This window comes from Solea senegalensis, linkage group LG15, assembly GCF_019176455.1.
Source record: "Solea senegalensis isolate Sse05_10M linkage group LG15, IFAPA_SoseM_1, whole genome shotgun sequence".
NCBI lineage: Eukaryota > Metazoa > Chordata > Actinopteri > Pleuronectiformes > Soleidae > Solea > Solea senegalensis.
The window spans coordinates 7,824,324-7,849,502 of NC_058035.1; the positions used below are offsets into that span (position 1 = coordinate 7,824,324).

Consider the following 25,179-nt stretch of genomic DNA (forward strand, 5'->3'; position numbering starts at 1 on the left):
ACTAGTTCCATTCCAAAATGTGTTTTGATGGAACAGAAACATTACCACAACTTGCACAGGCGATAAATCTGACATCCTGCTGCTTAGCTTTGGAATCTGTAAACTTCTGTTCATTATTCAGTGTTGTGCCATCAGCAGGATGCCACAGAAACAATACTGAGCCACTGATGTCACAGCAAAGCCACTGGAGGACTGATTAGCAAAACACCAGCAGGCTGCTGGCCACAGCCGCTGTCAGAGTGATCGCTTGTGCTTCCCGGGTGGCTATCTAAATCATCACTAATCAGTTATAACACTGATGAGCATCCGGGATCTGCAACCCTGAAAACCAACCCCACATCAATTTCCCTACTCTAAATGCAGTAATTGATGCCAATGACAAAACCAATTTCAACTCAAATTTTGATGACTGTTTCCCTAAACTGCAAGAATAATGGACAGAATGAAGGGAAAAGAAAATCACGTCAATCTGAATTACGTCCCAGATCATTCACAAGAGTTAGCGTGTCTATTGTGTCTAAAGAAATGTTTCCATTTTTCTGTGACTGTTCTGAGTTTGTTCTCCGTTACCTCAAGGAAAATTTCAAGGAGTTGCAACTGCAGGGAGTCTACAATACCATAATACCCCGTGCAAGGTTAACTCAGGCCAGAGCCAGCAGCAGCACAGCTTCACCAGCAGGACTTCACTTCTATGAATTTCTCATTTTTTGTTTGACAAAATAAATTCAGCCACATCGTTTTATGTAACAGTCGGAAATATTTCCTGTCCATTGTGCTCTGAAGGAGGAAAAATGTGAGAAAGTAAGGCTGTGTGAGTCTGTTTGGGGGCATTTCTGCAGCGCTTAGGTTCAAACTGCAGTCTCTCAGCTGCTTGGAATCCTAATGGCCCTGTACAGTTGTAGCATGGCACAGCACGACACTTTATGCTTTTACATTAGCGATAGTACTTGGTGCTTTTTTTGGTAAGGTTCCAAGCGAGCTGAGCCGATACTAAATGTGATGGATGTTACACAGAGTGTAATCACTGGAAGAGTCACTGCCGGATTGCAGATCAGTTAAAAATACTTAAAAATCCCGAAAAACATGCGTTAATCTCCAACATTTAGCAGAGGAGTCTGGTGAATTTAGCAACAGCACTGCCGAAAGCCGGCGATCATGAGCCAAATCACAGCCCCTTCTCCTGTACTGTACTTTAATTCAGTGTCAGAAGGAGTCAGAAGACGCTCTGGTCATGCAGGAAGTACTGAACTTGTCTTTTTGGGCAGCCTGTGGCCTGGGCAGCCCGTGGCCAAGTGGAAAGGGAACTTGATTTGTGACCAGAAGGTAGCAGGTTCAAATCCCCACCTGGCCAAAAAAGGGCTGGGATACCCCTGAGCAAGGTACCAAACCCCCAATGCTCCTCAGTGTGGGATGGGTCAAAATATAGGAATACTTTCCCTAGGGGGATTAATACTAACTTTAACTTTAATTCAAATGATTCAGTACAACTGTAAACAACTGCTTTCTTTTCCCATCACTAGTTTGTGCGTGTCACGCGTAAAACCACATCACAACAGTTTCGTGCAGCCGCGGTATGGCGACTCCATCCACGTTGAGGAGGTACTATAAAACCTGGAAAACGAACCAAACTGTATAGAGTTGTGCCGTGCCGTGCCAAGCCACGACTGTGCAGTGAAAAAAGCGCCATTAGGGTTCTGCAGATCAGAACATTTGCTTTATGACTTCTTTCCACAGAGAGGGCAAATCTGTGTAGGAATTAACAGAGTTTGCCTCACTAAAGTCAGAGAAATGCACCATCACCATAATCTCCATAATCTGAAAACAGCTTTTACATGAACTAAATTTCAGCACAAATGGAGCAAAGCAATCAGAGCCCCTCACTGCCTATAAGTGATATTGTGAACTGATGAGCACTTTACAAGAGAACAGCGCTACACAATCATAAAAGTACGAGTTACCATTATTTAGATCAATCTCCCTTAACCGTTGTTGCTTTCGAAATTATTCTACTTTGATGTGCCACTAAAACACAATCAGATACACTAGAACAAAGCACATTCAGCAGTACTATGGTTAATATATTAGTACTATGGTATAATGCAGATATGTTTGTTCATTTTGTGAAATAAAAGAAAGCCGTGTCTATTTATTCGCTCTGTCAAGGAGGTGAAATTTCAAGTCCCATGTGTTTTGTTCGTTTGGTATTTCGGATGATATCTCAAAAAAAGCTGTTATCAGATTTCAATTACATTTGGTAGAAGGTTTGGCCAAAAGCCAAGGAACAAGTGATTAGTTTTCTGGTGCCAATCCAGATCCAGATGCCTGATCCTTCTCTTTCGTTCTTCTTTTTGAAGTATCTAACACCGGGGGATCAATTTCTAGAAGTTCCACAATGATTTCTTAAATAAAAACAGCATGTATCTCTGTTCCTGTCAAACTGTTTGGATCAGTAATAAAGGCTGCAGCCTGTATTTTATTTGTTTTAAATATATACAAATGTCTGTTCCATGGCAGCCATATTCGAACAAGTTTATATAATACTAATGAAAGGCTATCAGCTCAACATGACTCACTCGGTTTCTCAGTATAGCAGTCTTTTGTTTTGCTGTCTGCCGTGACACAGAGTGATTATACATCATGACTGATGGGGAGAATGTGGAAACATAACAGCTACACAAGTTAAGTGAGATGGCAGCGGACCTTGTGGTAAGGAATCATCCCGGCTCTCTGGAACATGAACGAGGCAGTGGGTTATCGGAAAAACAAACGTTGAAAGAGAGCGGTTGGAACGCGGACGCCGAGTCTTTCCTTCAAAAAGCTCTGCCGTTTCACCTGAGGCGTGGGGTAAGGCTTGGAGGGGAGCGACAGTCGCAGCGGTTTGGTGACTGAAGTTACACACTGGAGCTTTAATAATCATGTCACAAGGATAACGCATGTTTGTGTTTTTTTTTTCCCCAAGGAGAAACTGTTGTGAGTACACTTTTGGCATTTTTGTCAGATTGATAACTGTATTCTTCCCAAACCTACACGTGTCCAAACCAAAACGAAATCACAAAACAAGAAGCTACGCACCCTTGTTGAAGACATTTGTTCTCTTGCTGCAACACATCTGTCAACCTACACCAACTACAGACATCATGTTGAAAGATCTATTGATGCCCATTACCACCACGGTTGATCAACATTAGGCACCAACTGTGTTATGACACCAAATAATTTGCAGGCCCTCAGATCTACCTCACCAATCACATGAAAAACGACAAAGCAGACGGTTTTAAATCACAGGAGCATGTAAGTCTCTGTCCCACAGTCTAATGGGATTTAATAGATTATTCAGAAGGTGCGCCACCTGCTGTGGCCGGCCTGTTTGAGTGAGGATGTAACTGAGAGAGACAGACTGGCCACAATCCTGCTTTTCACACATTCAGAGCTGAAGCAGGTCTGCAGCCACAGGGTCTTTGCATTAAACAGCAGCTTAGCGTCCCTCTGGCCCCCACACCAGGCCCAGGATTTACGGCGGACGTGTAATCTGACTAGTAGGGTGCACACACATGGCCCATCTGCTGCTATGGCCTAAGTCTCTGCGGAGCGACATTCACACTGGGAGGATGGTTGACATAGGTAGGATGCGCACGCTCACCATTAAGCAGAAAAGGTGTTCCGCCCCGGGACGGCGACGAGTAACATCTTTTTGGAGCGTTTCTTATTCAGACTTGAGACGCGTCTCTCCCTGGGGACGTGACAGCTGAGCCGCCTGAGTGCACCGAGGAGGAAACATGTTACTAAGGAAATGTGATCAGAGGGATGAAGGCGTGCCTGCCTGCAGAGGAGACGGGCCTGGGGGGCAGGGCCGGGGCGGGGATACAGCCTGCCTGATTGATTATTTAATTAGGCTTAACTAAATATTCATTAGCCAAGCCAAGTCATTATCCTGTGTAAACAAGTGAAGCTCAAACAGTAAATGAAAATGATTTTATATAGGCTACCTGAGGGCTCAGAGGAATTTAAAACAAAATTGACTGGACTGGCTAATCATTGTAATTGGACCATAGCAGAACAGGATTTGGAGAAAAAAAGAAAAAGAAGCATTTTATAAAAACCAAGACCCAAAGACTATTTAACCAGTTATTTCACTGAATTGTTAGCTATATCATACATTAACTGCAATCATTTGTTATGCATCAGCTGTCTCCATTTGGGTGGATAATTAGATGGAGATTACACTCTGATAACTCATGCAACCGCTATGAAACTTGAATTTTGGAGTTTGTCACCTTTCAGTTTTGGATTAAAGGAAAAGTTTAACATTTTGGGATCGAGAAAATGTTTTTCTCGAGTGAGGCCTGGAACTCAGAATAAAAGTAACAATAAAGATTCTCCTGAGGTGTGAATGATCTCCACAGAACAGAATATGATGTCAATTTTGTGAATCACACAGACAATCACACACTTGTTTAATCTGCAACGAAAAATTTAAATAGAACATCAGAAAGTACACACTAATGTCAAATCCAAACAAACAACTAAATACATTTGCAGCATTGTTATTTGGCATAATTTTCTTGACATAAACCTCCTTCCACACGCGCACATACACTCAGCCACAACAGCATTCCGTCCGCAAAAGATAGCGATTCCACGGTGGGACTGTGGTTATGTAATCTGTGATGTTTTTAAAGCATGTCTGTGATGTTTTCCTAGTGAATGTTCACACTGTTCAGCAGCGTTCCCACCAGGGAGCTGCACTGCAATCAGTCTTGCAGGCTACTTGTGGTTACCGAGCAACAGCGTAAGTAAGGGGTCAAGTGCCTTGCTCCAGAGCAATCCAGTGGTCGACACCAAGGGAGGGAAGATCGTTGGCCATTTACATTCCCACATCGGATTCTTTCAAGCGGGCCAGGATAGCGCTCTGTGGAGTGTCTGTTAGTATCCATCCACTTCCACAGGCAGATAAACTTCCAGCATGTCTAAGAAGGTCAGTCATCTTCCGTCAAGTAAAAAAAAACGGCTAACTTTTTTTGGGAAAAGCAACAGTCGTGGTGGACTATATGAGCTCAAAATGATAGATCAATATGCCGTATTGATTCCTTTTTATATGTACTCCATTGCCTTGTGTGAGCTTCTCTGTCTTTTACTTATTCTGTCTTTTATCCATTATTCTGTACATCACTTTGGTCCACTCTGTTTGTTTTGAAGTGCTATGAAGTTGGATTGGATCTTTTCAAAATAAAAGTGCTTGTTTTAATATGCAACAACATTCACAATAATAATAATAAAAAAACATATTTATGATGCAAATTTAATCTATTAATTAAAAAAAAATTAAAGATGAAAATTACTTGTTACAACTTGATATTGTTTGGAGGGCCACATGAAATCGATTGGAGAGACCACTGCTCTAAATTGTTAATTAATTTAATTAAAAAACATTTCTCTTCCTCACGCTCTACAATAAAAAATGAAATTGTTTCTATGGGCTCACAACAGCAACACTGACATGATTCTCTGACCCACTTTTAAGCCCCACCGTGTGAGAACCACAGAGTGCAATGACAGATGTTTTCATAAAGGTCACTAGCTTTTGTTACACCTTACTTTTTATGATTGTTTGTTCACAGTAGGACTCGGAACATATTTCATTTTTTACAAGTCGTAGTAGTAGTTGCTTCTGTGGTTTATGCTCCGTTACCGATTCTGCCAACAAAGGCTCCGCACATAATGGTCTCGCCAGTAGTCAGTTTCAAGTCATTTCATGATCAATTGTAAGAAGACTCGTTCTTATCAAAATACATCATTGTGAAGCACCTGCCTGACCTTAAGATTTGACATATTCCATCTCCTATGCTTATCCTGGTGAAAGACATTTAGGTTCTCGTACTTTGCTTTGCTTCCCCACTGTGACTAGATTAACGAGCTGCCCTTTAGCGTGTAGCATTGGCCATATTTCCTGCAGCTTTAGGTATCTTCATTAGATAGAGAAATATTGACCTTCTGTGCTTTTTATGAGAATGTATAACAGAGGAAAAGCAAGCATTTATCTATATAGGTCTGAAAACTATTCTCATCATTCCATATCTTCTGGTACGGTATCAAGCACCCAGCTGCTATTTTGTGATGTACTTTGATCTTTTATGAGGAATCAGTCTTATTACCTCTGACCCCCCTGCTCACAGCAGTTCTCCCAAATGAGCTCAGGTCCAATGAAATGAGTAAATGTGAAATAATAAAGCTGCTCTGCTTTAACGCTGTCTTTAAAAAAAAAAAAAGGTGTAATTTCTTGGGGTGTTAACATCAGTAACAGTCTGAGATTGAGGCAAGTTTTATTTACTTTTTCACTCAAACGATACCATTTCCATCAATAGTCCAGGGTTTCTTGATGACGTACAGACACTATTTCAATATGCGTTTGGTGACGTGAACGCGAGATGGTGCTTCTTACAAGCAGTGGTGGAAAACTAAAATGGAATTTCTCGATCTTAAATGGACTAAAAGTGGGAAAATAAGTTAGACTTCCAAGTGAATTCAACAACAATTGATGAGCAGTTATTTCTGGTCTTTTTTCTTTTTATTTCCTGCTGTAGGTTAGAGAGTCTGGTGGCGTGAAAGACTTCACCGGAGCACATGCGGCTGACTCAGCGACTTGTTAATCAAGCCCACGTTTATGCACACACATTCAGCTGCATGGATGGAACCCGCGAAGAGATACTCACGTCCCTATTGAATATCCAGTAGATATAATTAGACTGCTGAACAGGAGCTTGCTGGCTGAATTATGAACACAGGTTCAGTGTATGTTCGCCACACAAAAAACAGAACACCACCAGAGCTTTGACAATCAGAGCTTTTTTGTGTCCCGTTTGTAGCGTACATGGTGATATGATGATTTTAGCGATTTTGTCAGGTGCTCAGACTAACGAGCAGTGAGAATATAAAAACACGGCCTAACTACCGTCAGGATTTCCAGCCCAGAATGTCAAGTATGAAAACTGTTGCATGTGAAAATAATGAATATAGCCAAACATTATTGAATGTCATGGAATAATATTCATCATCTAATTACCGATTCCAAATGCCATGCTATAATTGTCTTAAAACTCTAACTGTTTAAGGTGACAATGTTAAAAATATCAGATTTCATTATTTCTTGAGTAAAAGAAATGTATCAACATTTACATGTAGCGCTTATTCTGCCCAAGCTATTCGACCTTTCCTGGTCTCTTAACTGCCTGCTGCAGTGCTCTGGGGTAAACGCTGTCGCTGTGAATGTAGCGTATACCCATTTAATGCATAAGCAATATATTATCCTGCACTTCCCCTAACTGACCTACAAAAATATATTCCCATCAGGTTTGGGGGAAGGAAACATGTGGAAAATGAGTAATTGTTGCAAATGGAGGGGGAATGAATGTGTGTTTACACAGTTAAGAAAATCTTAAAAGGCACACAACAAACACTTCTAATCACAGATGTACCGCAGAGATGGGAAATGTTGCCCGAAGCCTCACTCGGTCTCATAAATAGGACAGAGCTTCTATGTTTTCGCCACATGCTGCATAAGTGGACAATGTCAAAAACAACGAGAACGGCAACAAACGAGTAGCATCTTTATGACAAAAATTATGCACGGTAACTACACGGAAATGTAGCCTGTCTGCAATTATATTTGTTTATAGCCTTTTAGGACGCATCTGTCATAGTTGTTTCGGGAAAAAACACAAATACAATTGCAGATTTGCACGTTGCTATTTTGACTGATTACTGTGGGCTGTGTTGATGGAGTAGAGAGGGCGCTCGAAACAAGGACACAGCCATCTTTACCTCTGGGATTTTAATATTAAACATAAAGGATGGCAGATTATTATCCCCCATCACCTTGCCTTAAGCAATGATATCCTGTGCCATCGAGTACCTGCTGTGTCACATACGAGTGCGATTGCAGGTCCTCTGAATGCAAACTGTTTGTGAGGCAAGTCAATTAGGGGAGAAAACACATCTCCATGGAGAGCGGCTTGCTCCAGTTTGATAACCATTGAATCAGTCTGTGTGAAGTAATGTGCGTTTAACTTAATGCCATCGTCGACTAAATAACTCTGTTTACTTTGAGCGCATCCTTTATTGTGGATTAAGTCCGCAGTGAAAATTTACAAGGGCAAGATATTTCTATCTAATGGAAATTGCTGTGATGAAGTCTTGATGTTAAAGAGACATAAATTCACAGTGAGTGTTGTTCACTGTTATCAGCCAAAATGATCATGCCATGTCAATTTAAAGACACACTATTTGCCATTAATTTGATTTTGCAAGGTTAAAGTTTGTAGCATAAAGCATTCACGGCCTCATTGATTTAGTTCATGTAGCTGCAGGAGATAATATTTTCAATCTAACAAAGGCAAACACAGTGTAACGAACATGCAGTACATAAACAAGCTGAGAAAAATACGGTAGATAACGGGTAACAAGGAGACAGTACAATGCTCAGAAGTCCCTTCTTCTTTTACAGCCATCAAAAGTTACTAGTGAGCACAGCAAATAGAGATAACAAAAAACGGATATTGTTATGGTGTGACTGCAAAGTGCAAGGAAGATTACAGCATTTACACAAATCTGAATTCATTGAAATTGGTTTGTCCAAAAAGACATCATGTACCTGCACATTATCTTTGAAACAACATTTCCCCCCCCCACATGTTTTTGTCATGGATCCACCAGGAAGAGCTCATACCCTTTTATTTTCAATAGCCCGTTTCCATGACAACATCATCACAATCCTGTTGCTGACTTCTTTCTACATTACAGCAGAGACTGACATGACATACCATGGTCCATTCGATCCACTCAGTTTTTAAATTGAAAAGATTCCTTCATAACCAATAAAGGATTTTTACAGCGACACATAATATTTATTGAAATTCACAGCCACAGAGAAGAAGAATAAAATATTCATATTTATATTTATTTTGAATCTTAGACCAGAAATGCACCTGTGAAGCAGCTTTAAGGCAATCCCCGTTTTAAAAGAAAAGGAAAAACCGGGGGATAAGTTGCACAATAGGATGGGGGCAGATATAGCGCGATACCTGACTGCTGTGACTACAACTAGAATAAGAAATGTAATATTCTTAACCACTTCAGCAAAAACTTGTTTTCACAAACTTTATTTAGCAAGTTGGCTGATGGGTTTTACACTAGTTAAAGGAACGCGTCAGATGCATCATATTAGAAGTATCAAACTTTGTTGTGTCCTAAGAGGCTATATGAAATCCTCAAAGCCGGCAAAATCAAAAATCATCTGAGAAGTACTAGACATCAGTTACTGAGCTCTGCACTCACATGAAAGTCTCAGTCCATGCTGGGAAAGTCGGAGAAGTAAAAGTGTCACTACCTGTCTATACTGGCGTGCTTTCTGGCAGCATCCTCAGAGTCTCTTCTCTACCCAGTCATTTGGATCCAAGCTTCATGACACACAGGGAAGGCACTGTACCCTAGTTTCCTTGACACAGTGTCTTATCTGATGAAACCATCCCAGAAATAAGAGTGCACTTCAGCGAGTAAGTAGTGGGAAAGAATAATACAAAATCCAATATTTGGATGAAAATACTAATTACAAGATGAGCAGTGGCAGCGCGGTAATTGGTCGTAAATGTGGGATGGAGAATGCCTACAGTGCTCGGCTCTTCCTCAAGTTGTATTATCAAGATCTGCCATGATCTGTCCAAACGAAGGAACTGCATCGAAGGAACTTTGAATTGTGTTGAAAAGATTGGAGGTTGAGGAGAAGAGTGAGAATGAGGAATGAGGGCAACTTCGATCTGTGTTGGAGAAATTCAAATTGCGAATGCGGACTTCAAAGTGTGATTGGGAACTGTGGAGGGCAGCGTTGCACCTCTGACTTCCATTTCTATGGAATGTTGGTCACTTAAATACACTGGTTACAATTGCTTATTTTTATTTCCACCGTTCTAGTTCCAAACCTTGTAAAACTATTTTACGCCCTTACTTTTTGTTACGTTTTGGCAATGGCTCCAGAGTATTAAAAAAGAAAAAAAAACATATTACTAATGGAATTCAACACAACAGAGGAGGCAACACCATCAGTCACTCATAACCCCAAACCTGCTCTGGGTCTGAATTTAGATTGGTGTAGTAGCTCCTATCCTCTGCTGCTTTAGGGGCTATTCTCTTTGCCACACTGTTTTTGCATTGCAGGCAAACTCATACCAAAAAGCCTCGAGTTTATTGACTGCCAAAATGTAGTGAAATATGTTGTTATTTCTAACAATCTCTCTTGGTTTTTTTTTGCTGTTGCCTGTGCCATCCATGTTTATTCATTTGTACAGAGTTGCAGTAAGTGATGCGCTAAAGATATCAATTATTGAGCTGTGTACTTCAGACATCAACGTATATATCATTTTTACTGTGGTACATTTTTAAATGTACTTGAATGGATTGGAATTGTGAAGGTAAGAAGACACAGAAGTCAATTATGGGAACTCACTCAAGGTCCTAACCAGTGGAATTTGCCTCCGTTGGCATGTTCATATATTAGCTTGAGATAAATAGTTTATAATTTGGCATTTGAGTTTAGATATCTGTCATTTTAAGGATGGAAAAATCGATGGAAAACCGTGGTTCATATGGCCAATTTTTGCAATATAAATAATCAACAGGTTTATGGTTTAAACAGGTTTTTTTCTTTACCTGTGGGAATGTGTTTAATCTGCATAAATGCCTGCAAAGCACCAGGGTTTTTATTGGCTTTGGGTTTGGGTTTGGACCAGGGTGAACGTACACATTTATTCTTCATTTACTCTACTTATGCCCAGATGTGGCTTTTCCCGAGCAATGCTACGAGGCACATGCATCTTCCAGCTGTTAGCTGTTTAGCATTTGTAGCGGTCTTTACGTTCCAGATCATATAAATGATTGATTTATGGAGGGAGCAAAGAGAGGAGTTAAAGATGCTAAATAGTAAATACTGTAAGATTGAGTTGGGGGGGGTTCCGCATTTGTTTCTGGCACATCCATGTCGATGATGTCACAATTCAAGCACGGGTGAAACCACTGGCAATGGTAATGGTGTTAATTGCCTTTTTAGCAGCTTCACCTGGGTTTAAAAGTGCTTAATTTTAGTTTAGAAAGGAGTTTTAGACAGACAGGAGTTGGGATTTTATCAAATTTGTTATCTACAATGTTTCACCTTTCACCTTTGTCTGCAAATGTTTTGCAGATCTATAAATAAATCCCACTTCTGCACATCCAAACTTGTCCGTAACAACTCTTCACAGATAAATTGCACAAACTAAATGAAGTCCACCTTTGAAGTGTTATATATATTTAATACCATCCATAAGCAATTATCCCTGACACATTTATCCTGACCTGCACATCCAATATAGCAGTTCAAGTTCAGACTCTCTCATGAATATTAATTCATGTAACCCATTAGCATAGGGGTTTCTGATAGCCTTGAGTTGATGAACACACACTCCCCCCCTCCCCCCCCTTACTGATGAAATAGATTTTCTTTCCCGCTTTCCTATTAAAAAAAAAGTGGAGAGAGGGGAAAAAAAACAATAATTGAAGACAAGTTGTCGCTGCAGGATCAGGGGGAAAAGGATCAAGCACACCATCCTTTGACCTACTTATCAGTAGACCTGGCATCCTTCCAACTGAATCATTACTTTTGTAGCATGATCAGAACCACACGTCACCACTGTCCATTACCCACAAGTGTCTTCAAGTCACTCCTGACTTTTTCAGTCTAGCTATAATTCCCTTGATATATTATGGGATGGTAATTGGATGGGGAGTAGCCATGACTCAGAGAGGCTAGAACATGAATCAAGTTGGACAGAGCATATCTCTGAACCCAGTGACACCTAAGAGGTCCATGCTCCGAGAGTCCACAAGCATGCACATTTTTTTATTTCCTGTGACGCATCAAACTTCCGTTGGGCAAGAACAAACGGTGACAGTGATGTGAGTTTATTGCCATTAGCCAGTGATCGATTGCTTTTTTCATCTTTATCTGCAGCTTTTATATAATATGATATTTTGGGATCCTTGAAAAAGCAGAATACTAGGTATAATGGGTTTATTTTCATTGCACAAGGACAAAAATCCTGTCATTAAAATGTAGGGTTTTGTTTTTTTTAAAGGGTACCTTAACGCCCTCTTCTGAGGCTAACTCTGCCCAGTGGCTGGGACAGCGAGCCCCATGCAGATTAAACAAGGGGGTGATAAAAGTGTGCACCAGTCATGCAAGTGTAAACTAAGAAAGCCAACGCAACATTTGAATTCAGTAACTGGTGCTTGACCAGAGAGGCAGTCGATACGCCAATGTGTAATTTCAATACTTTACACTAAACTGTGAGGACTTGCACCTGGGTCTGCAGATAACATTACTTGATACCCATATACACAGGTTTTCACCTGAAAAAATTTGTGGGGGTTTTTGTTGTTTTTTTAAACTGTTACTGAGTCTGGGACTATTCAAACACAAGGACTACGATGTTCATTACAGGACACAAGTGTTTGAATCAGTTGTGCCTTTGTGAGGTATGGGAGGCTGTCCATCTTGGAAGTTCCCTTAGTCAGCAGATTGGTGTCTTAGATGTAATATCCTGTTTCCATACGGCGTGCTGCAGGTTATTTGTTATATTTCCCCTGGCACATCATACAATATGGTGTCGGGATGAAGTTGTGTCTGCGGGGCAATATAAGTGTTTGTTTACACAGAATATGCAGCAAAATAGTGTGTGAAATTAGAGGTTGGTGGTTCAGAGATGACCAAGCTACATTTTTATTTGTCAAAATAATTAGGATGCAAGGTTCGGTCTAATTTCTCTTCTCCTTGCTCAGCACTAAAGGGGTTAGGGGCCTTTTCAACATTGATGTGTGTGGAATTTAACTCGTGGACAAGTCAAGACAAGCTACTGTTCACCATTATGTATGTCTGTGTGATTCCCAGAAGACCTGTATCATCAATGGCATGAGTGAACTGAAAAGTGAATTATGTAATGCATGCTGTATATTCCACACGCAGCTGTAATTCTATCAATAATAATATCAATAACATGGTTTAACTAGTTTGTATGCCCTTGAGACTCAGAAGTGTTAATCACAAGCTATCCCAATGTCAATAGTTTATCCCACTCAGTCATTTCACAGATGTGGGGATTGAAAATATATAAGATTATAGATAAGATAACATTTTGAAATACTATTATTTTGACCCACTTATCCCTCAGACCTTATTTGCACAGACAGCAACATTCTCTGCATCTGTGCTTGGAGGGAGAGAGTCATCCCACTCATTGCATAATCATTTCTCTTTCTCTTTGCTCGCTATACTTAGCCAGCAACCTGACACGCCTCACGAGCGAGACCCACACCTCCATTCACATGGTTGTCTATTAAGTTTAAGTTTTTGCTTTTGATATAAAAAAAATACCTACATTTTTAAGATTACATGTTACGATGTGCCAAGCATGCACATACTGTACCGGAGGCGATTGTTCAAAGACAGCAAGGGAAGCTCAGCTATAAATAATCCGATATGTGTTGTTTTTACAGTTTTATACTAAAGCTGTGCTAGAAGGTGATTAGAAAGTATCAATAGTTCATTCAGAATCAGCCATTTATCTTGGATGACAGATTGTCTTATGTGAATTTCGTGAAGTGGCCTGCACATTAAATTCACTTGAAGCTTAGCGTCAACTGTTCATTATGGGATGGCACAGAACAGGTTTATTTTCCCCTGTTTCAAAGACTGGCAAGCACCACTGTACTGTTCAGAATCTGAGTCAGAATGTGCGTGTACGTACTTAAAAGTAAAAGAAAAATTCCCTCTTAATACTTTCCAATGTATGTCCATAAACTATAACATTTTAATATGTGAAAATAATATTTTGTTTCATATAGGATTCCATCATGTAATTTTGCCCATTAGATACACATGGATTATAATTACCCATTGCCAGAAAAAACAGCCACATAGGAGCTGCAGACAAAGTCCTTAATCGCGGAGGACAAATTGGTGCTAATGTTTTTAACTTCAGTTTTAGATGTGCATTGATGAATACATATTTTGATCACAAAACATGTACATTCAGCTACGTTTCTCTTGCAGATTGCAGCTATAATGACATGATGAGCAATCAACAATCCACACGCTGTAGTAGAACTCAGAGGCTGAATAACAATGCTCCCCTAAACCAAACACAGTGTCAAAACAAATCAGGGAACGGACATTAATACCCTGTGGTTGTGCTGTTATTTGTTATTTTCCAGGTGAAAATTCATATAAAAAAAATAAGTACTCCAAACAAACTAAAGCACAGCATATGAAAAGTCAATGTTGCATTGCATTTGACTGATCGAGGTGCAAATGTAATCGGGAAATATAAGGAACGATTGTTTCTAAATGAGTAAAAGGTTAGGAAAATTGATTTTATTTCCCTTGATTTTTTTTTTATGTACTCTTTGTTTTGAGAAATATCCTTGTATTCTTGATAAAAAAAAAAACAAGTGTGTACGCTGCTGTGACTGGCCAAAATACGCCACTAACCCCCTCCTCACATGACAACTGCTGTTAAAAAAAAGGTGCAGATTAGCTGACAGTTGTTTTATGTTAAGTGGAAATGAAGCACAAATGATTGAGGGAGTACAAGGATGTGAAGCAGTGTGCTGGCAGTACTCCAACAACAGACTGGAAGCTGGCTTTGTTAGGTATGGATGCAGCAACAATGCCAAAACCTTGACGTGCAAAGGCAGTACACGGCTCTGGCTCCTCAGTTCGAAGTTATACACATTATGTCTTAGCTGGAGGCAGACGGGCGGACTGGGGGATTGGTAAGTACTGTCAAAGTTCACAGTGGGATACACAGCTCTTGTGTCAAAAAAAAAAATTTGATTGTGTCCCTGAAACCTGGGAAAGACACCCTTGAATCATCCCAATCTCAGCATTTTTCCCGGCAATAATGGTAGCAATTGAAATGGTATAAAAATAACACTGCGGATACAGTCTGACCCTGAATTCTCGCCCATTTGAGGTAGACGCTCACGCCATTGCATGTTGATATTCCCTTTGTTGCTAATGTGGCAGGGAGGTCACGAGGGTCCTCCCCACTAGATTTCTAATAGCTTTTAGATAATGCGAACTAAACACTCACAGAGCTTTTGAAACTGCATCCAGCTTACAAGAGGTTGAGATGCAGTAGCCTTTGGAACATAGGGCTCAACCTTTCCATCCAATCAAACCACTGACCTATATTTAAGCTTTTAAAGGTCAAGCTGAGTGCCTCAGAAAGGCTACTGGCTTTAGAATTGGCACAATGATTAGGATGATTGATGAGGATTAAAAAATTTAACTGACATTACCTTTAATAATGTTGCTTATTTGGCTTAAACACTAGACCATAAACTCCCTGAAAGAAAAAGGAAGGTCTCCAGTTTTATTGGGCTCAGCTCTAATGGCTGTTTTGCCGTTTTCAGATCACAGTGATTCAATAATAAGGGTGTGTTTTGAAAGCATTTTAACCCTTCACGCTCGTGTCAGAATGAGCACTCAGGCACACCATCTTATGAAATACATAGACAGCAGACTCCCACTCACTCTGCTCCCAGTGCCTACAGAAAATATCTCCCGTTCCTTTGCTGACAATATGAACTGCTGCCATTCGATTTCTGTCTTTGACACACTGAGTAAACAGATAGACACTGAGCCCTGTTCCTGCCTCAGGCATCCAGCGACCAAACTAAAACACGACAGCAACAACAACAAAAAGTCATTTAATGTACGATCAGCTATATGTAGTATAGTTAAATAAATGTGCTCACCCCTATATGACTGTAGTGATTTAAAAAAAAGAAGAAAAACATACACTGATACACGCTGATCTACAGTAGCAGACCATTTTCTTTGTTCATTAAAATGAACAAAGCAATTAACTTAACTGAATTATTGACTTAAGATTGGGCGAAGGCCAGAAATGCTAAATGAGCCGTTCACTAAATGATGTGAACATGAGTTATGAAGAGCTTAATGTCACCTTGCCCATTGTTGCCAAGTTCAAATATAATATAAACTGAGGTGGAATTACATACTGTCTCTTTATGTGGGGTAGCTTCTGCAGAAAAATATCTGAAACAATAAAAGGAAATGTGACAGCTGGGCGAAGTAGAACTGTAGCTCTACTTATTGTTTTTTCTTTGTGGTCTTAGGATTGCAGTGACTTAAAGACCACCATGTCTTTTTCTGGCTTTGAGTGAAATGTCTTCACATAATATTTTCATTACATTAAAATGGCAACAATTTCGATGGACTCTCCTGTTTTCCACTGCAAAATCATATTTGTATTCTCCTCAGATTACATCAAGCTCCATCAAGTCAACACTTCAGTTTGTCCAGTATCTTCTGGAGTAATGGCTAGCTGGGAAGACAACAGCCATCTTAAATTCTAAGATTAAAGTGTGAGGTATTTAACCACTGTGGGTCATTACCCTTTTTGAGAGCCGTGATGTAAAACATGCAGGTTGTTGATCCTCCAGCCAACACTTGGATCAGTGGGGGTTCCACAAGTCATTTCCCAGTCCGTTTGTACTGACGGATGTCGGGTGAATCACCATCAAAATGTCCAGTGCAAATACAGCTCTCAAAATAGATGGATAATCTGGATAATCTGATTGAGAATCTCCACAGCCATTTATGTCCAGTCCTGAGGTTTATGACCAAAATACTAGCAATACGTGTCACTATGCTTGTACATCAGAACATTATTCCGTGCATGTTTATATGCTGACGTTAGAATTAAGCTCAAAGCACTGTTGTGGTTTAAAAAATGCAAAAAAAAAAAACAATAATAAAAAACAAAATGACAGCCTTTCCCAGTTTCTGCTCCGAGTCAAAGCAATCTTACAAAACTGCATGTTTGTACCTCAGAGGTCAGCGTGTGAAAAACACCTCACCGCTCACATGCAGCAATTATGAAATGAACAATGACTATGATTGAACCCAATAGCAGAGAGAACTCTGTTTTATGGTTTTATGAAGCTTGTGAAATATAGCCACTAACATCTACTAACATCCATGATGTATTGTGGAATAACCTAATACAAAGACACAATTTCCATCATACAAATTCAAATTGCAGTAAACATGACATTTTTGGTCTGATTCTACATCTAATTTTAAGTATTGATTCACCTCCTCACTAATTGTTATGAGGTCTGTGATTGTGACTGGTTGATAAATATGCGCGCGCATTAGAAACATTGTGACCTTTTGCAAATATAAATGTCCCTCACAAGACTTTATAATTGGCTGCTCTGAATACCATTGGGAGGGAAATGAATGATAACAAGCAAGTATCCTTGTCCCTAAACAGTGACGTGATTTTTCAATATGCGTCTTTGGCCGGCATGAGATCACAATAAGTCCATACACGAACACACCACACTGTTCAGTGCTGAGGTTAAGCAGAGCACTTTCACGTGCAGGAAATGAAAATGTGATTACCGAGGTGACTGCAGTATCCTGGAGAACTGCGTCTTCTCAGTACACAAGTGACAACAAACGGCTCAGCCCCTGAATATGACTTGTCATAACCCGCAGTACAAACCAACTCGTCACAACCGTGATCAGGCATTGGGAGGAACATAACTGGTTGTTGAATACGTTAATGAAAATGATTGAAACACGATCTGGAATGATTTTTATGCTCTACATTTACATTGTGTACAATTTCTAAGAATGAGAACAATAGTTTTGTCTGCTTACTTTTGCTCCTGAGGAGTTTGTGGAGCATGCTGCTCCTGCAGTATATAGCCACACTTGAGGAGTCTGTTTTTTGTTGTCAGCATGATTCCTTTCACTCCTACATAATTCATAACTCTGTCCTTCACTTTCATATAGTTCTACTTGAATGCAAGTCAACCCTGTGCTCACAACACAAGAAAGAACACAGTGACTCCAAATCTGACTATTGCTGTAGAATACAGTTGAACTATTCGCCTTGTTCACAAGGTTGATAACGCAGAGCTGAGAGGATAGACCACATGTGATTAATACTACTTGCAGCAACAATCCTTTATGCTCCGACTTATTAATATTATAGTTTGTCATTGTGGGGATATCAATTCACTTTCTTGTTGGGAGTTAGACCATAGTGATGATGTAGGGAGATTTTGGCCACAGTCAACCTGGCTGCTTCTCACCGTTTCCAGTCTTTGTGCCAAACTAAGCTTTCCAGCTGGTGAAGATATGGCTGTTCATTTAACATGAAAGTATATATGTAAAACATATGAGTCGTAATTGTCCGTCCTCAAACTCCCGGCAAAAACAAAAGTCTAATTTCCCAAAAGTATTCATATAAGAAAAACAACTAGAGTGGGTGAGATTAGTTTTTGTTGTGATGAAAAAACAACAGTTGGCTTTCAGCAACATCTGATAAAAACAAAAATACACATATATATAAAAACACAAAGCTTTACAATTCACGGCGAATGGTAACATCGGAAAGGAAAAGTTCACAGTTCTGTTCTCCCTTTAGAAATCGTTAGAAGCTCATTGAGGTCAAAGGTCCTGTCTGTCTGAATGTGCTCACTCTGTCACTGCATGCGTCTGTGTTTCCAGAATAGGTCAAATCGTGTTGCCATTAATATTTCAAAAGTGCTAAATGGAAAGAGATGTTCATATGGTCTCAGCGTCCAAACAGCTGTCCCCCTTTCTAATAAGATGATGAGAGACAATTTCCTACATCACACCAAGAGGATGGTCCCCATCTATTTCTTGTTGAGCCATTTATCTTGCCAACATTGATGAATTCATTACGGTGACAATTCCAGTCGCTATAATGAAATGCCACCCAAAGTTTGGCCCCTGGTTGAAATGGAAAGCAGAGATATCTAGCCCAATTATTGTATGATTTCATTCTTGGGAGATAAATCTTTCCTCTGTATGCTCATATACTGCAACTCAGCCTGTGCTGAAGGTCCCTTTGACTTCTAAATGAGTTTGGAAGATCACCCCCTTCAGCAAACCCTTGTCTTTAATTGTGCCCATTAAAGGTTTGGACAAAGATTGGTTATTTTTATTCAATCTCATTATGGGCCAAACATGTATCTGTAGCAATTACATTTTTTTTTTTTGTCTGTATTTGATAAAGATTAAATGATTTTGTAAACTCATTCATACGACACCAATGGTGACAGTGCCTGCAATTTGTTTTGTTAATTATTCCAATTAATTGACCCAGGAGTGGACATGAAATATAATACAAGACACATAACTGAAATCCACCCATAACACGTAGGAATATGAGAAAAAAAAAAATTGTATTTCATCTAAAGATGCTACCTCTTACAAGCCGCTGTCACTCTCAACTGCCAGGTGCTGTATTAAAATTGATAGGTTTTGTGTCGCTGGATTATCTCGCCTACATTCTCCCCCCCCCAGGCTTAGTTGTAGGTCTGTGACATGGGCACAGGCATTTAGTGTGACTCCCAAGTGTCACTGGCAGCACAGCAGGACCCTGCAAAGCTCCATGAAACACCATCTATCATTGTCATAGGACCAATCATCCATATCAGCAGAGCCTTTCTTTCAGCAGGAGCCATGACACCCTTTAAGCAGTTTTCTCTGACCCTGTTCTGGTATCTATAATTTTCCTTTTTTTTCCCCTTCTCTCTGTGATTTAATAAATCTAAATACCATGATGCATTTTGGTACCAATTTAATCCATAATAATCCAACACTGATACTCCCCATAACCTGAGGGCAGAGTTTAAATGAAGCCATAACCGCCTGTGAGATATCATAATAGTGGACATAAATGATGGGAATGGTATTGAAATTGCAATTGTTTGAGTGACCTGCTTATAAGAAACTGTTTGCATGATAAGGGTTATTGGGCATTGTAACTTCAATACTTGGCAGCTGTTGAAAGGTATTGCTCTAATGAACTCCATGTAATCAGAATCATGACAGGAAATGAAAGCCCCTGAGGGGGGGGGGAAGCTTCACTCCAATACTGAAATAAGGGTACTTGGGTAATAGGGGTTTTTATGTTTAAGTGTGATACGGTCTGAAAAGGACTTACCATGGCTGCAGGTATAGATGACTGGTTCCTGTATGTTGATTTAATCAAACTGAACCACTCCGCTGATTTGCGATAAATCACATGACGGGATGATATTCTAAATAAATGATACAATTTTTAACATACATTTTTAAGATTGTGTGCTTTCCAATGTCAGTTCCATTGTCATGAGGCTATAATCCCACACACTCTCTTTCCTTGACAGCGTCTTAAAAATAGCTCATAGCAATGTGTGTTATTTGTGTCGGGTTGATATGGTCAGTCCATCACAACCTTCAGGGTTGAAGGCTGATATGTCCAGTCATTTAAGGTGGAAATGCTGGACAAAATAAAAAATCTGTGTGGTTTTCAAGTTAAAACTCACCACCTATGGTGCCCACTGAGCCAAGACGTTAATTTCAAGCTGCACTGGCAGTACACAGTTTGTTTTGGTCAGTTAAAAAAAAAAAAAAATCTTCCTATATTCCTTGTATGCTTGTGTATCACATTGCAGAGCCTGGAGCTCAACCATGAAATTCAACAACAAAATGTTAAATTACTGGTCAATCAAAACTCATCGCACATACCCATTCTGACTGCACTGACAGTTGTTAGGCACTCCCAGGCCTTATGGCGCATGCTGAGCTCTCTGTCCACACTGCTTCCCCATGTTCCCGGAGCTTGTTAAATGCAGATTCCAACAAGACAAACCCGAGGCTTTATTCTCATGGTGAAGATCATGAAACAGGTTGTTAAATCATTCAGTTTCATGGAGCTCATCCCATTGCCTTACCCTGCGACGTAGTGTCGTTGCCTGTTCTGTGCAAAGATCAGCTTTGGCTACACATCTGGAAAAAATCCACCTGCGCCACTGGAGCGAAGTTCAAATCAGGGCGCACAGACGTGTCTCTCCCCTGACCCATGCTAAAACAGCTTACAAGCAGGATCATGCATCATTTTCTTTGGTTGTCCAAGCAGCAAATGGACAATGTCATCATATGTGTTAGTCATTTGAGAAAGCCAGTTACACGTGTCCCAACAAAGACGGAAAATAGTTCCTACTCCCAGGATACGGGTGTTCTGAGGCATGCATGCATTTTCTGCTTTGATGCACAGATATTTGGCACCTCATGTCTGTGTTTTATTTTAAAATAAATTAGCAACATTTACATTATACATTCACCGAGTTGGGTCCCCTTGGATGGGGATCTTGTATATCAATCATAAATGAGCACAGGGCTGCAGAGGACAGCTGTATTGCCCCGAGCAGTGGAATAACTGCTCCATGTGCTGTCCTTTTCTTAGCATTCGCTGAGAGGGACCGTGTTGGACAGCAGTGCAAGAAAACATCCTCCAGCCTAACAGCCATAAACAGGATTGATGTTGGCGACCAAGATGTTTGACTTTATCCAGCCGAGCTTGAGAGGGATCATTCGGCTTCATTGAACTGCGCTGAGGTTTTGATGGAATTGTTTTTGCCACAATCATTTCTTTTACCTGTTGGGAGCCATTATCACTGGACGCAATGTAAAAGGGGGAATCAAATGAAACCAAGTATTATTACATCAACAGCGACACTACAAGTTGCCCTCGAGCTTGTGGAAGCAGGATTTGCTCTTCAATCACAGTTTAGATTAAACATATACTGTACCTTAAAAGAAATTCATAAAGGGTAAATGTAGTAAAGCGGCTTTTTCCTCTCTTTTTCCAGCTTCTCGCTTTAGGGGTCACCACAGCGGATCATCTGCCTCCATCTTGTCCTGTCCCTTGTGGATGCAAATGGAAGAAGAATTTAGTTCTTTTTTTGCCACAGTGCCCACCAAAAACCCAGAGTTCCATAGTGCCAATGCAGGCAATGTGGACCCGCTCAAGTTTCGACACAGGGTGCCATTCACCCTGTTGTAAGTTAAAAGTACCAGTAAAGTGATCTTGGAGACATCATTTGAAGTGAAATTCAGTTAAATAGCGCTATATTCTGACAGCAATCACTGATCTAAAGTGTTTGGTCAGCATTGGTTTTTCTGTCTTGGCGCTTTGACAGAAAACCTTTACACTATCCAATCAGGAGCCCTTTCTGCCTGTGAGGTTAGACTGTGTGGTGACAGACCGCATGAGTCTGTTTCACATTTGACTCGCACATCAATTCAATGATGCTCACATTATTCGAGGGGCCTAAGAGGCATTTGACTCCATCGCAGTGTTTATAAAAAAAACAAAAAAACACTGCATATTGTATTTGTTGACCAGTGTGCTGGAAGGTATCAGAATCACACAATATTGGATCATAATGTGCGGAACACTGTTTGCACTATAGCATGCATCTGGTCCTGTAAATTTAGCCTCCCATTCCTTGGTGGCTACTCAAAATGCATTGCAATCATGGGACCTATTGTCTCTTATGAGTTGGCTGTCCATACTATTATAGGGCCACCGCCATCATACTAAACAGCCTGTGACAGTCATTGCATTTTGAATCCAATCCCTTATTTCTCCAGACTGAAGTCCATCTGTATTTAGTAAATAGCCAAAAACAGACCCGGATTTCTTCATCTCTGTTGCTTAGAGACAAAGGGCAAGAAATTCAATGTGATAAAGTAACATGGACGGCTGATACATTTGAATTTGCTCCCTCTTCCCAGCATTATTCTTTAGAATAACCTTGTTTATGTTTGATATTAAAAGATTTTGAAAAGTGCCATTACAAAAACTATCGACAGTGGGACTTTCTATTATCTGATATTGACGTCTCTGCCAACTGAAATGTGTTTGGTGTTTGAGGAAAAAGGCAGGTGCAGAGGTTTGGCCAGAGTCCTGATTGATTTTCTGTTTTGTAAGTGACATTTGCGCAGTGTGTGTGTGTGTGTGTTATAATATAGCCTCAGTCTGGCTCAGTTTCCTCACTGCTGGGCAAACTGTGCGACAGGAGTGTGCACAGAAATGAGCCTGTGGTACAATATGTGGCAGTATCAGCACACATCCTGCTCTCAGGCATCCCCCAGTCTCTGCATATCCAAAGACGTTGATGCTACACAGCTACAACACTTAGTTACACAAGTAAAATAATTGATCAAGTATTTATCCTACAACTTGTGCTCACAAAGAAACACAAATGAATGCATTATTTCTGTTCCTAGTGTGGCTTTGTCAAATTCTATTCTTATTCTATTCAAGTTACATTCATCATCGGGCACAAAAACTGGAACAGAAGAGCAGTAAAATAAGAGACTGCAAATTTAAATGCATGGTCCATTTCCCCATACCTCTCATGGCAGCATTTGGATATCAAATCTACTCAGTATCACACCTTGAAATGACTGCAGTGTTTTACAGAACCTCTGCATTAACACACTCACTGATTCTCCGACTCCTATAGTTCTCACCAACTGTTTATATCTCCATCTCTCACTCTTATCACCTCATTTTAATATTACTTAGAACTCACACAAACAAAAGCTCATGCATTTTCGCTGACATCTCATTATCACTGGTGCACTGGATACATAGAGGATAAAGAGGATGACGGCCATACATAAATACATAAGGCCAAACTCTATAAATGCATTTTGACATTGCTGATTCTATTCCCCGAGTGTCAAATCTAATCACTGCATTACAGTAATAAGTTATGCCGAATGCTTCAAGCTGGCTGGTTTGTAGGTCTGCCCACCCATTGCCCATCAGTTTGTGCTATGTTGTGTGTGTAATATAACAGTTCATTTGCTGACTAAGACAAGCTGATTCAAAACAGATAACCAATGGAATGCCTTCATATTAAAGCGGGATGGCACTGTTGTGGAGATTTCTATCACATCTCGCTGAAAGAAACCAATAAATAAATAATCAAGTATTAACAGGATGAATCACACAGCGGAAAGGAATATATATACTTTTTTCAGTAATAAGCCAAAAGAATAATACGTGCAGATGCGTCAGTGAGGGCAGCAAGTAGATCAAGTCATCAAGCGGACACCCATAAAGAATGAATACCTCTAACATCTAACACAGACTGACGTGTTTACCCTGAACCCTGAGTCATGAACACTACAGTATTGTGCTGTAGCTGCAACCTTGATCACGATTGCACCACATGATGAAAAGGGATTCTCATTTGGGAAGAAACGGCCTCAACTGTACCAAAGCTTTGTTGGTATTTGTATTTCCAGTCATTACTTACTATTTTAATGTAATCATGCCCTAAATAGATAACCAGAGCTGAAATGAGTCAAAATGTTGTGGTGTGTATCAGTTGCTGAGAGGATAATGAATAATTAACAGAAGCTCCATTTAATGCTAGGAGAACGGTGCAGAAAATGCCCACCCACACACCTAAAGTAATTTATGCCCTACATTAATATATATTGGAAAAAGCATCCAGACACATTAATATAGATGGGTATTTTCTATATGGGTCAGTTTAACTGCTGAAATGTCATTAATGTTACCTGGGTTTATGAACATCACTGTCTAAATTCAAGGGCTCCTGCAGTTTCAGCTAGGTCACGTCGCATTTACAGGAGGGATGCACGGAACGATCCAGATACTGGAAAATGATACGGATAATTGGTAATAGTGAGTGACTTTCTGCATGTGTTGAAGGATAAACAATTGTTTTCACTTCTTAATGACTTTTGTACAAAACACAACATGGATGTTTTGTATTGCAAATTATTGTCCAGTTGTGTTAATTGGACAATAACTGTTCTGACAGTTTTGGTGCTGCAACCTTATTTATTTCATAAATTAAATTTCATCAATTAAATCTCCATTATTTGGTATGAGCAGTCACTTAATGTTAATGTCTAGATTGGGACATGCATTACTTCGGCAATTCAACCTGTATTTATTTGTTACAACTTAGATTACTCTATTACTCCATGTTTTATTGTTCCAGAGATGAATATTTAATGCTTTAATTATAAAGTTAAAACAAGAAGCGAACACGTGTTTGACGCGTCGTGTTTGTGCTTCCAGTGACCTGCAGTTTAGCAGATTTCACAGTAGTTAATAGCCGCTGGAACGCTAGCCAATTTCCAGACACAATCTGTAAATATTGTCACTGGTGACAATATTGACCAACTGTGAGTCCCTGTTCTTGTTAAAA

General features: G+C 40.0%; 1 protein-coding gene across 1 annotated transcript in view; it reads right to left on the bottom strand.

The window, feature by feature from the left end:
* Positions 1–3,770, bottom strand: part of eys (eyes shut homolog) — a 146,590-nt gene extending 142,820 nt beyond the window's left edge. Inside the window, exon 1 of the mRNA XM_044045628.1 lies at positions 3,641–3,770. The gene's annotated coding sequence lies outside the window, so the exon portion shown is untranslated. The remainder of the gene's footprint in view (positions 1–3,640) is intronic.
* Between the last annotated feature and the right edge of the window lie 21,409 nt (positions 3,771–25,179).